Source organism: Antechinus flavipes, chromosome 4 (genome assembly GCF_016432865.1).
Source record: "Antechinus flavipes isolate AdamAnt ecotype Samford, QLD, Australia chromosome 4, AdamAnt_v2, whole genome shotgun sequence".
Classification (NCBI taxonomy): domain Eukaryota; kingdom Metazoa; phylum Chordata; class Mammalia; order Dasyuromorphia; family Dasyuridae; genus Antechinus; species Antechinus flavipes.
Window position 1 is genome coordinate 270,426,911 of NC_067401.1, and position 18,011 is coordinate 270,444,921.

The following is an 18,011-nucleotide window of genomic DNA, read 5'->3' on the forward strand; positions in this document are numbered from 1 at the left end:
GCTTTCAAAGTCCATAGTTCAAGAGTAAAGTTGGTTATGATAAATTACCTATTATAATAGGGTGGTACTATCTATGTAATCTCTATTCTTTTTGAAAATACCATAACATTCAAAATTGTTGATCCTTTTTCATGCTTCTTAGCTTATTTAATTATTATTTAAATTAAGCTTATTTAATTATTATTTGCTGCTAACATGATAGTACCACTGGAATGATCTCCAGTAAAAATTTTTCTTCCAAGTCAATTTATTTTCTAAGTCTAAAGGTTTTCTTTAAAGTAAAAAAAAAAAAAAAAAAAAGGTGTTTTACATTTTATCCCCTGTGTTAGTTATTTCAGTAACAAATACAATCTTGGTCTATACTGGTCCCTCACCACTAGGAACTATCTAATTGTCTAGAACTGACTCCATGTTTGGTTGTCATGCATTTATGGCCACATAACTGTGAGGCCTGGGACAATTCTCAAATATTATGTGGTTGTGATAGTTTATTATAGGTTGGTATAGGGATACTGCTAGAGAAATTCTTTGTTTAATATTAGGAGAAGGATCAATATGTTATTGGATCAGATATTAAAGCTTTATCAAAACCTAGGACAAGTTAAGTCAATAATAATAAAAATGAACTTTTATGTACTACTCTTAATTGAATATATTTGATTGGTAACCCGAATCAGATTCTCTCTCTTCCCATCTCTCAAAAGTCAGTTGTAACTCCCCTCCCTGTCTTCCTTCAAACTAAAATGTATTTCTTTGTTACATGTATGGGCGATACCATACTTCTAAAATGTACCTTTTTATTTAGGAAAGGAACAATAATATTTTCTAATGATAAGGATCACCTTTCTTCTGAGACATCTTCAGTGCTTATAGATATAATCCCATTTAAATTTCCCTTGAGATTTCTAGGCTATGTTACTAACTTCATTTCCTTTTCCTATAGAGTGAGATAAGTGATTTACTTGTGTTCACATACCAGTCCCAGAATTAAAAACTGAAACATGAACTGCTTCAGAGCAAAAATGAAGAAGCTAGATAAGATCTATATACCTCCACTTCAGCCGAATGAAAGAGCATTGGACTCAGAGTCCAATTCAAATCCAATATTTACTAGCTAGGAATATTATAATATTTCTGTGCTTCAACTTCTACATCTGTAAAAATTGAGATAATATTACCATATACTTCCTAGGGTTAGTTGTGAGAAAAAAATGAGATAATTGTTGCAAAGCTCTTCATAAACTTCAAACCATTATATAAATGCTTTCTATTATTGCTATCCCTTTCCTGCTACAAAGTTGCTGTGTCATGTTGGAAAGTGACAAATATGATATTATGGATAGTCATTTCTATTGTGAATGGGTTTTATCATCAAAATGTCCAAAGTAGCCTACTAAAAATTGACAGATTGAATGCCATGGTATCAACGAAATTGCAAATATAACTAATGTAACTGAAAATTATCAGTTTATTTGCATTTGGACCCATTCTCATAGTTCCCAAAGGTAAAACAAGGATGGACAAGTGTTTTGCATTCTAATTTTTATTACAGGGCTAAAAAACTCTAAAGCAAATAATTACCATGATATTAGACTACAAATGATATTAGAGTATGAAGTACTTAATATTTTGCATAAAAGAAAATATAACAATGTTTCTTTCCTTTACTAAAATTAAAGATTTCTATTTTTAATTTTTAAGTAATCAAATATGAGACTTTCTAACATCATAACAGCAATGTTTTATGGTTAAACCCCAGTTTTTAAGCTACATTAATAGTTAGTAAACATTTATTAAGAGGCATTATTATGTGCAAGGATAGACTTAAGATCATTATTACTATTTTACTTTTAATCTGAATGGATTCAGTTTTATTCCTCCTTTCCAAAAAAAGATCTAATATATGAAAATCCAAATCTATAAAGTTGGGAAATTAAGACAACTTTTATTTTAGCTGTCTTAAATATATTGAAAAATTACAAAATATACAAAAATCCTGACCACAGATTTTTTAAACAGGATATGTACACCCATAATTAATTTTCCCAAAGTTAGATTCATAGAAAACAATTCAGAAACTCATTCTTTCTGTAAAGTGAATTATATCTGCACTTGCATATTAAAATCTTTTTTTTAAGTGTTTGTACTATTATCTTTATCGACACATAATTGCAATAGTATCTGAGAGTGACTTCCTAAATTATAAGTAGTTTTCATATTGAAAAATTGCATATCCATTCTTTATTAATAATTCAAAACCTTGGGTTAAGATTATTATTTTATGAAAAATACGTCTATTAAGAAATTTAATGTTAATACTTAATAGGGTCATTTGAAACACTCCTTGTATGTGAGAGACAAGGATACACCAAAACAATATCTTTTTATATACTTTCAAATGATAGAATTATGTTCAACTATTAGCATCAATTAATCTATCTTATATGTAATTTCTTCTGTATAAATATGGTATCTCAAATTCATAAAGCTCTTTAAGAAAGAAGATTTCAGAATTATGATATAGTTTACTTGACTCTTTTTTAAAGAGTACTTGGGATAGCTGGGTTGTGCAGTGGATAGAGCACCAGTCCTGAAGTCAGGACAACCTAAGTTCAAATCTGGTGTCAAACACTTAACATTTCTTAGCTGTGTGACTTTGGGCAAGTCACTTAAACCCAATTAAAAGTATTCAGTGTGGGGAATTTCTTTCTTACAATTGGCCTAAATTCTTCCAAAAATATTGTAATCCTATTTTATCTTGCTTTCTATCTTAAAGATTATCAATGAGTTGCTTTTCATGTGCTATATAATAACTTTGTCTTAAAATTTGAGAATCAAGATATTACTATCTACATATTTTAAAAATACTGTCCTGTTCATTTTTTTGTGTATGGGAAAGTAGATGTTAAAAATAAAATGAGAATTTTTTTAAAATTATGATTTAATTCATTTTTGTAATTCATTTTTAAAATAATCAAATAGCTTATTCCCCTTATGCTGTTAAAATGAAAGCTAGGCCAATGAGGAAAGTGATTTGCTTGAGAAGTAAAGACCACTTTCAAACTGAGGTCCCTCTAAATTCTAAATGTAGGATGCTTTCTAAGATAATATACTCTTTAACTTATGTGTTTGTTACGTAAATAGATTCTTACTTTTATTTCAAAGATCATCATAGAGTAAACCTTTAACTTTTGCTATTTCAGAAAAAATTTATTTATTATAATTAATTTAATCTGTTTCAACAAATTCCAATTATGAATGTTAGTCTAGTAGAAAGAACACTGAAAATTGGGTCAGAAAACACAAATTATAATTCTAATTCCTTCACTAAAATGGCTGAGCAGTCCTTTCTTAAAGCCCCTTTCAATTTTGATATTTTATAAGAGTATAATTCTCACTGTGTACTTTTTTTCTTGGTTATTGTTGCTCTCCTCTTTGGGAAAAAATTCCATAGTTCTCTTAAATTTTGCCATCTGGCTCAGTAGAGTATCTGGCCTACAGTGCAATGATTCATCTTTCTGAGTACAAATCTGTCCTCAGAGACTTACTAGCTGTGTGACCCTGGAAGTCACTTATCTTCATTTGCCTCCATTTCCTCGTCTGCAAAATGATCTGGAGAAGGAAATGGCAGACTATTCTTTGCCAAGAAAAACCCAAATGAGATTACAAAGAGTTAGATATCATTGAAATAACTGAAGAAAAATAATAAAATAAGACTTTGGAAGTGATTTCAGTGTATATTAATAGAAAAATAACTTATTTAGTTTGAAATTAGGATTGTTAGTGTGATATATTGTATAAAGAGCTAGGTTCAAGTCCTGCATCTGGTACATATGTAACAAGAATGTGATCCTATATCAGCCAATTGACTTTCAGACACTTCTCTAAACCACTAAGTTAGAGAAAAGATCTGGTGTACATTAGTAGAAATACCTCACTTGAAGCTCTTTATGCTGGTGAAATCAAGTTTAGTCAAAAAAATAAATAAACGGGTTCACATATTCTTAGTTCCTATTAGGTTTATTTTTTCTGTTTTAATAATAATGTTAGTTTGGTTAACAATTTTCAGTCTTCTGTGATGGTTTTTTAATACAGTCTATAGGTAGTCTTTCTGGTTATGTCTTGCCAATAATTCCAGCTCTTACATTTACGAATTTGTACTGCTGCTTGTGGTTTGGTCTACACAGAAGAGCCAAATTAAGAATTCTCTGTTGTGTAATTGTTAACAAAGAGCAGATGGGGAATTAATTTAATGTGACTAGAAGGTAACTCAAATTAATTCAATAGCCATGCTCAGTTATGAAGTGGAAAGCATAGCAGGTTGAAGAACCACTTTCTCTTCCTATGGGAGATAGAGTTAGTCCTTTCCTTGGCAGCTTAGTCATGTACTCACAAACCTATGTATTTAAAATCCTTATTGATCTTGCCTTCTGTGAACTTGGAGGTCTCTTATACTGTATCATACTTTATAGCACTTATCCTATATGGCTTGGTATTTTAGTTTTTTTGTGTACAACTAAACTCCCACATCAGACTATAACTTCTGGAAAGTATTGTGTAATGCATGTACACATATCAAAGGCATATCTACAAATATCATGTACATATTCACATATGCATGTATCCCTTCTTATGGTATATAATGTAATGTCCTAAAATGTTACACACATTAAATAAATATTTATTAAAGTGAATATTTCAGGATTCCAATCGGGAAAGGTCAGAACTGTAGGAAATATATTGCTTTGGTGATTTCTCCATGATACCTCTTAGCTCCTTATATTCATTGAGAAAATGGCATAGCTGCTGCAAACAGAAGTCCTGTGTGAAAGCTACAATCTTCTAGAAAGTCAAGCCAACAAATCTTTGTGTAATACTTTTGAAGTGTCAGAGAGTATAAGAGAAAAATAAAAATAGTCCTCAGCATTACGAGGCTCACAATCTAATGGAGGAGACAACATATAAACAACCACATAGAAGCAAAAATCTACAAGTTAAAATAAATTTAATAAAGAGAAGCTAAATTAAGATGAATGGGGAAAAGCTTTTTTGTAGAAAATGAGACTAAATGAAACTGGAAAGAAACCAAGAAAGCCAGAAAGTAAAAAAGAATTCCAGGTATGAGAGATGGCAATAACAAGTGCATAGAATGAGGAGATGGAAAGTCTTTTGTGAAGAAAGCAAAGGAACAGGTTCCATAGGATCATAGATTACATACAGGGGAATAAGATTTGAGAAAACTGAAAAGGAAGGAAGAATCCAGCTTATGAAGGAATTTCAAAGCTTAGGAGAGGATTTTATATTTGATACAAGATGTAATTAATAGTTTAGCAGCAGAGTTTTTTGAATTGAGTGAGGAAAGCTGGGGGATATGCATAGACTTGCATGTTAGAAGATCAGTTTGATATCTTAGAGAAAAATGAACTGAAATGGGGAAAGAATTGAAACAGGAGATAAACCAGACAGCTATCGTAATAGTGTAGGTTTGAGGTAATGGATTGTACCAGAGTGATGGTAATATAAAAAAAAAAAGAGGGAAAGTGTTTCTATATGATTTGGTAGTAGACTGAATAGATAGGATGGGAGACTGAGGAGTCCTCTTAGATGACATCTAAATTGAGAACCTGGGTTTCTGGACAAAAGATGGCATCCTCTACAATAATAGAAAAGTTAGGAAGAGAGGAAAATTTGGAGAGAAAGATGAGAGTTCAGTTTTGGATGTGTTGAGTTGAAGATGTGTACAAGACCTTCAGTAGGAGATGTCTAATAAGTACTGGAGATGTGAAATTGGAGGTCAGGAAAGAAGCTGAAACTCAATAAATAAATCTGAGAATCATCTGCAGAGATAATTGAATCCACTGAACTAATGAGATAACCAAGTAAAATAGTAGAGAGGAAGAAAAGACCCATTAATGGATATGCACAATTACTGGATTCAACCTAGTTGAAAGTCCAGCCAAAAAAAAAAAAAAAAAAACTGAGAAGGAATCATCAGATAGGCAAAAACTTCAAGGGATGAGAATAATAAGGAGGCAGTGTCATTTGCTTAAAAAAAAATCAAGAAGGATGACTGAGGAAAAAAAAACATTAAATTTGGCAATTAAGAGGTCATTGGATCACAGTTTTAAGAAATTAGATACTTGGGGCTTTGGAAAATTTGGAATTTTGCTAATATAGATCCCCTTTCCCTCTCTGTCTTAGTCTTCTTAGATCCTTGGTTAGTAGAAAACAATGCCATATGGCTACTGTTGAATGGAATCACAAGGATAGAATCTATACTTTTGTCTTCAAGAAGAAAATCACCTATAATTAAAGAGATTAAAGGGACTATGTATTGATAATTTCCATTTTATTAACAATTCACTAATCAATTATTTTATATAATGTGTTGAGCACATTCAGTAGTGCCCTAGCTCTCAAAAGTTTCCAAAATGTTCAAAATCAGATGTTATGAGGAAGGAACTTGGAGGATAATGATTTTTAGAAACTCTTGATCATCCTCTTCAAATATTGCCTTATTTTATTATTTTTATTTGGGGAGTCTGTGATTTCCCTCTATTAGATGCATTGTAGTGAATGATACAAGAAAAAACTTCTCAATGGAGCAGCCTCTCCAGGAAAAAAAAATATAGATAGATAGATAGATAGATAGATAGATAGATAGAGTCTGGAATATTGGTGCTAGTGAGTTATTGTGTGTTTAGAATAAGAAGTATATAGATAAAAGTACCTTGTTTCTTTTATTTAAAACAGTGAACACATGCCCTGAGGGCTTTCTAGTCAACCATGTGCAAGACATGCCAATTTTTCAGGACTATGTTTTTGAAATTATACTATTTGAAATATTCTTTTGAATATTTTCTCTTCTCCATCCCTTTTCTTCTCCTACTAAGTAGATTTTTTATCTTCCTAATCAAAGATACTTTGCCTTTCAGTTACATATTTTTCTTCTTGCCGGCAGTGGAATAAGATTAAATACAAAGTCACATGAAAAACTTTACAAAAATTATACCTTCTACCTCGCAAATTCCAGAAATATTTACTCTACTCCCCTACCATCAGCACCACCACAAGCAAAACTGAAAAATAGTTATGGACTGATCTTTGACACTTTACCATCCATCTTTCTTTTTTGGAAGAAAAATAGTAATATATAAGACCCAAATAAAGGAGAAATGATTAAATGATAGGGAAGGAAGAATAAAGAAATAGAAATGAGACTATGAGTACTATGGACATAATGAGGTTCTGAAAAAAAAAAAAAGCTTTTTGCTTTTCTTTATCAGTTTTTCTCATCATCATGACCCTTATTCCTCTGTTATCAGGGAGTGCAATTTTCAATAAGCCAACTTCCTCTCAGAAAAATGAGCTTCTCTTCTCCTGTCAGCTCATATTCCTTTCTAGTATGACTTCCATTTCCTCATTCAGCTGCTATGACTCAATATAAGATCTAGTTGTCAAATCCAGAGGTTTTTTCTTGTATTTTATCCTTCTCCATCTTTTTCATCATATATAACACATCTGAGTGTCATCTCATATATCAAAATTTTTTTCCATATTCAAGTTAGGAAAATTTCCCCTCTCTTTGCTTTCTGATACCTGCTTTTTAAGTAACCACATTAGTAAAACCTTTCCTCTCCAATTAACTATGGACCTCCCTCAAGTTTCTATCTCTTTGTTTCTCTGTATATTTCCTTCCTTCTCTCTGCATCTGTCTTCCTTTATCTCTGTATCTCTTCCTCTTTATCACTCCCTCCTTTTTCTCTCTCCTGTTTCTCTGGGTCTCTCTGTCTCCCTTCCTCCCTCTTTCCTTCCTTCCCCACCTTTTCCCCTCTATTTTTCCTCTATTGGGCTAGTCACTGGGAATAGTATGACAAATGTAAAAACTGCCTCAAGGAGCTAAATTCTAATGGAGAGAAAAGGGGTCAATATGAATGAAAATAAAAAATAAGTATATATATATATGTATAATGACATGCAAAAGAAATACAAATTAGTTTAGGGAGGTAGCTTAGTAGCATGGAGTATCAAGGAAATTTTCCTGTGAAGGGCAACACTTGCTGCATAGGTGAAGAAGTACATCACAGACATGAGGGAGAGTCAGTTTAAAGGCATGGAGATAGGAAATGAAGATTTTTGTGTGTGTATCAGCAAATAGGCTAATAGGGATGGATTTCAGAGTATAAGAAGACAAGTAAAATGTAAGAAGACTGGAAAGGAAGAAAGGAGACAAGTTGTAAAGAAAATTAAAAGTGAAACAGAAGTTTGTAGTTGATCCAGAAGACAATTGGGAGCTACTAGAAAGTTGAATGATTAGACTTGTAGCTTTAAAAAATTAGTTTGGCAGCTATATGAGCATTAGATTGGAAAAGGGAGAGCTTTGAGAAGGAATATAGGGATGGATTTCAGAGTACAAAAAGACAAGTAAAATGTAAGAAGATTGGAAAGGTAGAAAGGAGACAAGTTGTAAAGAAATTTTAAAGAAATAGAAGTTTGTAGTTGATCCAGAAGACAATTAGGAGCCACTAAAAGGCTGAATGATCAGATTTATAGCTTTAAAATGTTAGTTTGGCAGCTATATGAGCATTAGATTGGAAAAGGGGGAGCCTTGAGGTAGGAAGGGCAAATAGGAGCAATGGGTTTGGACTATTGTTTCTGTAAAGATGATCTCAGATTAATCTACTTATCTAATTTTCTCCCACAATCCATAAACTCACATGCTTTATATATTTTCTAATTTGTAGGGTCATCCTCATTATTATTTCTAATTCAGTGTCACAAAGTTAGCATTTGATTGTTCATTCCCTCCCCCCTAAAATCCTCTGTAATATTTAACTTCTCTTAGAAGCATTATTTGACTGTCCCCCCACTTTGGGACATTATATTGTTCAAGTTAAAGTTCTTCATCCTTTACTACAAGACTACTGCAAAATCTTGGCTCTTACTCTTCTATAATAATTTTTCTGGTTCGGGGGTTTTCACCCTGAGATAATTATTAAGGTGGATTTTTTTATTTTTTTCTTAATTAAAAGATTTTATTTTATTTCTTATATACATATGCATAACAAAATATAATTTACTTCATAATTTTTATTGTGTAGTAGAGTTTATTGGAAATTAAAGGATACAAGGACCAAAAATGGTTAGGAACTTCTGTTCTGATTTTTCCTTAATTCTTGTCACTCTTTCAACTACTTCATAAAGATTCTATTCATACTCTTAAGAACTCACAAAGACTCTTTTTCTCTCTCATAAACAAATATAATGGGTACTGAATGAACATGAGTTAGAGAGACTGTCTTGCCAGATCTCATCTTTTTTAATCTATTACTACTGTCTTCCTCTGTCCCCTCCATGCATAGTCACATTAGTCTTTCCATAACCTATTTGCTTCCTCCTCATTCACCAATCCAACCTATTCCCAATTTTTTCTCCATATGATTATTCACCAGCATTTACCTCCTCCCCTTCTTTGTTTGCATAATTTCTTTCTTCTCATTTTTCAAAGTTCAGATCTTCTATAACACTTAATTCAACTAAGCAAAATAATCCTTATATTCACATCAATACCATTTCTTTCAGCTGGACAAAGTACGCAGAAAACTAATGATTATATTTCATGAACTGTTTAGACTTGCAACTTTCTGGACTACTTCTTCCACCACTCAGTTAACAAACATGCCTAGGGCATAAAAATCTTTATTAGTAATACCTAAAACTATTGAGGCCAACTTGTTGCGTACCAAAGTCAAGTATAAATTGTTTTCAGTGGGCTTGTAGTTTCCAGATAACCTCCAAAAACTAATAGCTACCTATATACTTTTATATTTGCTTTCTTTGGCATCCCAGTGGCATGTTTTTCACCCCTAGAAGCATATCTATTTAATATAAATAAGATCCTTGAAGACAAGAATAGAACCATCTCTGTGTTCTTTAAATTCTCTTCAGTACTTAGCATTGTGATATGCTGTGAGTGAGCAATCAAGAAATATGAACTGATGATTAAGAAGAAAATGAACAATCATCAACAGCAGTGTCAAATAACTGAAAGAAGAATTTGGCTCTAAATTTTGAAGGTCAAAGTTTATTAACCTGTATAGCAATGAAGATTTTTATAAATGATTATTATTTGACCTGAATTTTAATGATTTCACTTGGGTTTTTTCTTCATAGAAACACTTATTTCAAAAGTATCTATTGAGAATATAATTTAAATAACTGCCATTTTCTGAGAAGTGCCATTAATGAGCTATGGCCTAAAAATTATAGGCAGTTTAGAGAATATATGAATCAATAGGCATATTACCAGGAGATCATGTTACTGAATGATTCACTTTGTTGATACTGCATCTTTTTTATTTTATTGTCAGAGCTTTAGATTTTTTATTTTTGCTTTTTAAAAAAATGGGTATTTTATTTTTCCAAATACTTGCAAAGATAGTTTTCAATATTAATCTTTGCAAAATTTTTTGTTCCAGATTTTTCTTCCTCTCCTCACTCTGTCTCCTCCCCAAGACAGCAAGCAATCTAGTATAGGTTAAACATGTGCAATTCTTCTAAATATATTTCTGTATTTGTCATGCTATGCAAAAAAAAATCATATCAAAAGTGGAAAAAACATAAGAAAGAGGAAAAAATTAAGCAAACAGCCACAGAAAAGGGTGAAAATACTATGCTTTGCTACACAGTATCCATAGCTCTCATGCCAATGTGGATGACATTTTCCATCACAAATCTATTGGATTTGCCTTGAATCACCTCATTGTTGAGCACAGCTAAGTCCATCAGTTGATCATCACATAACCTTGTTGTTACTGTGTAAAATGTTCTCTTGGTTCTGCTCACTTGACTCAGCATCAGCATCAGTTCATGTAAGTTTTTCCAGGCCTTTCTGAAATTATCCTGTTGATTGTTTCTTATAGAACAGCAATATTCCATAACATTCATATCTCATAACTTATTCAATAATTTTCCAATTAATAGGCATTCACTCAGTTTCCAGTTCCTTGCTGCTATAAAAATGGCTGCCACAAACATTTTTGCACATGTGGATCTTTTTCCTTCTTTTATGATCTTTTTGAGATACAGACCTAGTAGAGACTGCTGGATCAAAGGGTTTGCCCAGTTTGATAACCTTTTGGGCATAGGTCCAAATTATAGAGCTTAGTTTTGGTCCAATACTTGTCATTTTGGCCACAACAAGAAAAGACAGTGGAATAAATTTAGAAACTCTATTATATCACCTGGCCAAAAAGATTTTTAAATCAACTGTCTTGCTACAGGTAATTCAGAGAACTAAATTCTGATCTTTATAGATTAAATAATATACTTGATGACAAATTAGTGATAAAATTAAAATATGGCTTTCTCTCCAGTCAGGAAAATCTTTTTTATCTTCCACTGTGTAGAAAATTAGAAAAATCTTAGACTCTCCCCCCATATGGCTCTTAGTTTTAGATTAAATAAATTAGAACAAAAATGAAACCTGATGGGGATGATAATTAATGGTTGAGAAAATTAATTATTGTTTAAGCACAATTAATTAGTTTTTTTTTTTCCTAGCAGCTCAGTAATATAATGGCCTAATTGATAGTTGGAGGTATCCAAACATAGAAATGATTATTTCTGAAAAGTAGAGATTTCTTCCTTATTAGATATCTTCAAATAATAGCTAAAGTATTACTGGTCAGTTTATAGAGGAGATTATTAGCCAAGTAAAATCTACTGAAAACTTCCTTCCAACTCTGAGATTCTGTGATACTGTGATTTGTTATATTCAATAATAGACATTTGGTTCCCTCTGTTTCATCCTACATAATCTCAAATCAAGACAGATCTTAAACCGTAGGATAGACCTTTTGGATCCTCAGAAATTTAAGTATATATGGTACTACATTCACACTTTTTTTATGCTAAGGATAGGTCCTAAATATTCCCCTTCTAAACATGCATGATTGAGCCATGCTCCATTACCCAGTTTCAATAAGAAAGTATCAAACACATATTTTGCCTGGTAGACCGCAAGAATTTCAATTTCACTTAATTGCTCTTTCCACATAACCTAGAATATTCCCTAGCTAAGATTTATCTATTTTGCTTACCCCTTTGTCTTTGGGAAAGGGAAGATTTTGGAGAATAAGATCTCTTCTTAACAAATTCAATTATAAGCATATATTCCTGGGCACATATTTCTATAATTAGGAAATTTTGGGCCATAGCACTTTAAAAAAAAAATTTGGGGAGGGGGAGGTTAATACTTGATTAACTTGCTTATCTATTCAGTTGCATGAAGATGATAAAAATGTAACCACTATTTCTTTTTGCATATAATCCAGAGTACATGGTAAATTGTGGCTCATATTCAAATACAATTTAATTGAGAAATCTATGCAGCCTGAAGACTTCATTCAAAAAATAATGGCCCATTCTTGGTGCTGACTGTACTTCAAGGCCTGGAGTTAGATTTTACTGAAAGTAGCCCAATACTGGGGAAATGTTTGTAGAAACATTGACATTTTAGTCCTAGAGCTTCTGGATCTGAATTATGAAAATTAATTTAACAGTAATTGAGACCTGTTTCTACTTATTCCTTATTACACATTTATATAAGAAATATAAGATTAATGTGAGTGAGAATATTTTATTACTTGATTTATTTTCTGGTTATATATGATATTTCATGTTTTAATTAAAAGAAAAAAAAGTGATGCACAATTTATTTCAAGGATATTATTGCAATAATAATGATAGTTCATATGCATGTTAGTAGGTATGTAGTATACTCAATAATATATCAATCGTGGAGTCAGGAACTTCACCTTCATGAATTCAAATCTGGCCTCAGATACTTAGTAATTAACTTTTTACCATTCCTCAGCTATAAAATGAGCTGAAAAAAGAAATGGCAAATAAAATCGGTATCTTTGCCAAGAAAATTCCAAGCAGAGTCACAAAGAGTCAGACAATAAAATCATATGATGTGTTTATCATGTAACTCCTAGATAATAGCATGTCAGTGATGAAGTTCAGTCCCATTCTATCCTGTTATCAGAAAGGGACTGGGAGATGATAGAATGGACTCTGAGGCTTTCTTAGGTACTGTTTAGGCTGCTGACACTGTGGTGCCTTCATAGCAATAGTGTACATTGCCCATCTTCTAGGGCAGTGGTTCTTGAAATTCTTTGGAAGTATGATGAAGCCTTTGCATTCTGTTTTCATAAAAATGTAACTGCAGTTTCAGATAGAAATTAATGAAAATAAAATTTCCCATGTCAAGTTCATGGAGTTCCCAAAATCTGATTCTTTTGGTGAATACAAGGCAACAGATTCTATCCTTGGGATTTAAAGATCCTGAGAATCTGGGTTTAGAAATATGTTGGAATCCTTACTAACTGCTAACTAATTAGAGTTGATCTAATCTTACAAGAAGATGTTTTGGGCAGAACCTGAAACAAGGTACTAAGTAGAACTAATTAATACAAGGCTTGTGTTCACACCTTTACTCATTGGAGTTCAATGAGTTCACACCTCCCTTGAAGCTCTTTGGGAGAATAAATAGAGCTTCAATGGGCCAGTCAAGGAAGTTCTTCAGAGGAAGAAGCTACAAGTCGAGATTTCACCGGAATGACATGAAGACCGGTGCTGGCTCAGGAGGCTGAAGAAAGCAGAGGCAGAAGCAAAGGACAAAGTGGCAAGAGCTCTTGGAACCAAGCAGAGAGATAGGCCTCTAAGCTAACCGGGCTATATTGGAGATAATAAAAGATCTGAACTTTTATCACCTGGCTGCGTTTTGAGAAGAAAAAGCTCACCACAGAAATATTCTAAGACATATTAACCTTGTCTCTATATTAGTGTGATATTACATTTTAGGGCCTAATGTTGGAAATTTAAGACTTCTATAGATTTATACAGGAAGTTAAATAGAAAAAAAGAGCATTTACCCAGAGAATTTGTGAAGCCTGACCTGGGAATGACTTTGAAAAAGCCATGAGAAAGAAAGTATTCTAGGTAATACTTAGGTTTCCTTAAAAAAAAAAAAATTTCCCTTATAGGGAAAAATGCTCCAAATCATGAATAATATGAGAAATACAAATCAAAGGAACTCTAAGATTTTACCTCATCATGCTCTACAAATTCACAAAAATAAACAAAAAATGGCCAGTTAGTTTGGTTGGAGGAGTTATGGGAACATAGGTGCAATAATACATTGTTGGTTGAGCTATGAAATTGAATAACCATTTTGGAAAGCAACTTGAATATATCAAAATAAAGTAACTAAAGTGTCCCATGCCCTTTGAACCAGAAATTTCTGGGCATAAACCCCAAGGAAGGCAACAATAAGAGAAGTCCCATGTACTCCAAAATAGTTATAACAGAACATTTTGTGACAGCTAAGAACTTAAAACAAAAGAGACATCCACCAGTTGAGGAAACAGTTAAACAAATTGTGGTATATGGATGTAATGGAGGAGTACCTGATGTAAAAAATTTTGCTTGTAAAGAAAACAGAGGAACATGGAGAGATCTATAAGAGTTGTATAGTGATGAAGTGAGCAGAACCAAGAAGAGGATTCATGTATCTTCAACAATTTAAATAGAAAGAACAATGATACACCAAGAAAACAAAAGTAAATGTTATAAAGTTCAAGTGGAACTCAAATTAAGATATATGGGAAGACTTCCTTCCCCCAACCAACCTCTTTGTAGATGTAAGAAGATCATTAGTGTGAAAACACTGCACATATTTTCAGACTTTTTCAATGTATCAGTCAAATGTGCTCTTTTCCCCCCTTTCTAAATTTCTTGTGGGGTAACTTTCAGGAAGGAGGAGGAATTCATGGGATGCAATAGTGATATAAAAACAGAAAACAATCATATTTAAAAATTTTAAAGAGAAAACATTATTGGTGGCATCTCTCCATTCCTAGGAGATGACATGAAATTTCCATTTTCTTCATTTCTACTCTGCCTCTCTAAAGCTCAGGGCATTGTTCTCCATCAAAAAGGAGGGTCCCATACCAATGAGCCTTGGAACTGAGGTTACCTTCACAGTGGAGTTATTTTTGTAATAGTTATGTTTGTAGTACCTTCCAGAGTTGTTTAAATACCATTTCTAATGCCATTTACAAAGCCTCCCTCTTTATCATAATGATGGGTATTGTTAGTGAAAGAGTAGAGACAATAAAAACCAACTTAATAATCTTGAAAAGGTTATTAGAGTACTCAAATCTAATGAAAAGACATGTCCTCATATAACTTTTTATGTTTGTTTATTCCATTTTAGGGGTTAATTCTCTCCCTTTTCTTGGCACAGAACTTATTTCCTAATTCTTTGGGGGGAAATTAGTTCACATATCACAAGCACTCTCTATTTCTCAATTCTATATGGCCTCAAAATCACATCTGATTCCTTACTCCTTTTATATTAAATCCTCTCTAATTCCCTCCCCCCAAACTTACCTCATTTATTTCTTACTAATTTAGAATCTCTTTTCAAGTGGTTCCATTCCTAGATACTTACAGTCAAGACCAGATCTTTCATTTCACATTCTTATTCCTTTGAAATCTGACTTCTGACCCAACAACTCAGTTGAAACTGCTCTCATCTAAGTTACTCAGTCAGTTAATAAGCAGTCATTAAGCTGCTACTCTGTGTTATAGGCACTGGGCTAAAAGTTGGGGATCCAAAAAAAGGTAAAAAAGTTAATTCCTTCTCTCAAGGAGCATATAGTCTAATGGCAGAAACAACATGCAAACAACTAGATATAAATAAATTATATATATAGGGAAATTAGAAATAAACAAGAGGGGATACACTAGAATTAAGGGGGACTAGGAAAAGTTTTTAGAGAAACTAAGACTTTAACTGAGATTTGAAGAAAGACAAAGAAGTCAAGAGGCAGAGACGAGGAGGAAGAGGACTCGGGCATGAGGGATGGCCAGTAAAAGTACCAGAGGCAAGGAACAGCAAGGAAGCCAATGTCACTGGAAGAAAGAGTTCTTGGTTGGGGAATGATGTGTCAAGGTACAAGAAGACTGGAAAGGTGGGATGTTGAGGCAGATTATGAAAGGCTTTAAAGGCCAGATGTATTTATATTTAATGCTATAAGTAAAAGAGCCACTACAAGTTAGGGGGAAAGGGTCAGACTTGCATTTCAGGGAGATCACTTTGACAAGCTGAATGAAGGATGGACTGGAATGGGAAGAAATTGTGGTAGAGAGACCAACCAGTAGGCTACTGTAACAGTTCAGATATGAGGTAATGGGGGTAGCTAGAGGGACACTAAATAGAGCACTGGCCCTGGAATCAGGAGAACCTGAGTTCAAATCCAGTCTCAGCATCTTAATACTTGCTAGCTGTGTGACCCTCGGCAAGTCAATTAACCCCAGTTGCCTCACCAAAAACAAACAAACAAACAAAAAACCCAGATCAAGGTAATGAGGGTCACAAATGATTTCTTTATGGATAAATCCACTGGACTGTTCTCAGTTCTCATATTTCTTGATCTTTCTGAAAGTTTAATACTGTTTACCCCTGTTGTTCTTCAAGGCATTTTGTCCTCCTTATTTGTGGCACTGCTCTATAGTGGTTTTTTTCTTAGTTTTCTAACCCATCATTTTCAATCTCCTTTGAAAGATCATCAACCATGCACAGGTATACCCCAGAGTTTTCTCCCAGCCATTATCTCTTTCCCTCTGTTACTATGTCTCTGTTGCTCAGTTTGATTTCATCTTATCCTCTTTTATTTCTTCAGTACTCATGGATTCAATTGTTGTTACTAAGGAAATGACTCCAATTAAACATACCATTCATCTATTTCCTTATTTCCTCTATTAAATCCCTAGTAGCCTGATAGGCATCTCCATCTGATTCCCAGAGGAACTTCAAACTCTCTATTCAAAGATAAAACTTATCATCTTCTCCCCCAAATCTACCTTTTTTTGCACCTTCCTTGCCTATATAGAAGACACTGCCATTTCCTATTCAGTTGAGTTTCCAGCTTGGATTGATTTTTAACTACAATTTCATTCTCCCTTTTTCTCCCACCTTCATATCCATAACTGCCACCACTGCCAATTTTTCTTTGCTCCTTTTCCCAGACCAGTCCTACCTATTGAGTTAACATCACTTTAATTAGTCCAGTCCAAGCAAGATCTCTCTAATAAATTTTATCTTTTCCCAAGCTGAGAAAGGCATACTGTCTCCTAGAAACACTGAATTATATTTCACAGGGGTCCTTGTAAATGATTCTGGGATACATTAATAAGAGTTTATCTTGGGATGCATTAATAAGAAATTCACCATTTTCTAATGGCAAGTAGCCTTCTAAATCTATATATTATATACATAGTATTTTAAACTTTATTTGACATGAATATTTTTAAACCTTCTGACTTAAAAAGAAATGATCCATTAGTATTCATGTTTTTTTCAGTTTTTCAGTAAAATTCATCAGTTAGCTACCTTTGAAGAATGCATTATACATGTTTTTTCACCTTGTGAAAGAATCAAACTGTTTCTGAAATGGATTGTTACATTTTCCTAAATCAATGTCATATTTTGAGTCCCTGTCTTTAAGTTGTATTGTAGTTGTATATATATTGTAGAAGTGTTTATGTCATATCCCCTTCTTATAACATAAACTTCATGGGGACAGATACTGTCTTCTCCAAAATTTGCATATCACTCTCAAAAGTATAGCATTCTGCATTCAGTAAGCAATTGAAATATTTATTTTTATGTTCATATGAATTGAAGCTCTCATCAATTAAATGATGAAATATGTCAGGGATATTAACTAAATTCCAATAATTGAAATGCCCACATGAAATATGGAAAGAAATCTTCCTTTTATTTCAGTGATTAATGCGTGCTACATCATATAACTCCCTGAAGTCCAATCTGGTATATATCTCTGAGTATATACTTTGTTTTTTTTTTTTCCCCCTGAGGTACTATAAATTATAGGATAATGGTTTCAGCTTGTGATATTGCTAAAATATCTATTATC

The 18,011-nt window shown here is 32.9% G+C and overlaps 1 protein-coding gene across 3 annotated transcripts in view; it reads left to right on the forward strand.

The window, feature by feature from the left end:
- FUT9 (fucosyltransferase 9) overlaps positions 1 to 18,011 on the forward strand; it is a 277,570-nt gene that overhangs the window by 146,259 nt on the left and 113,300 nt on the right. The gene's annotated exons all lie outside the window — the stretch shown is intronic.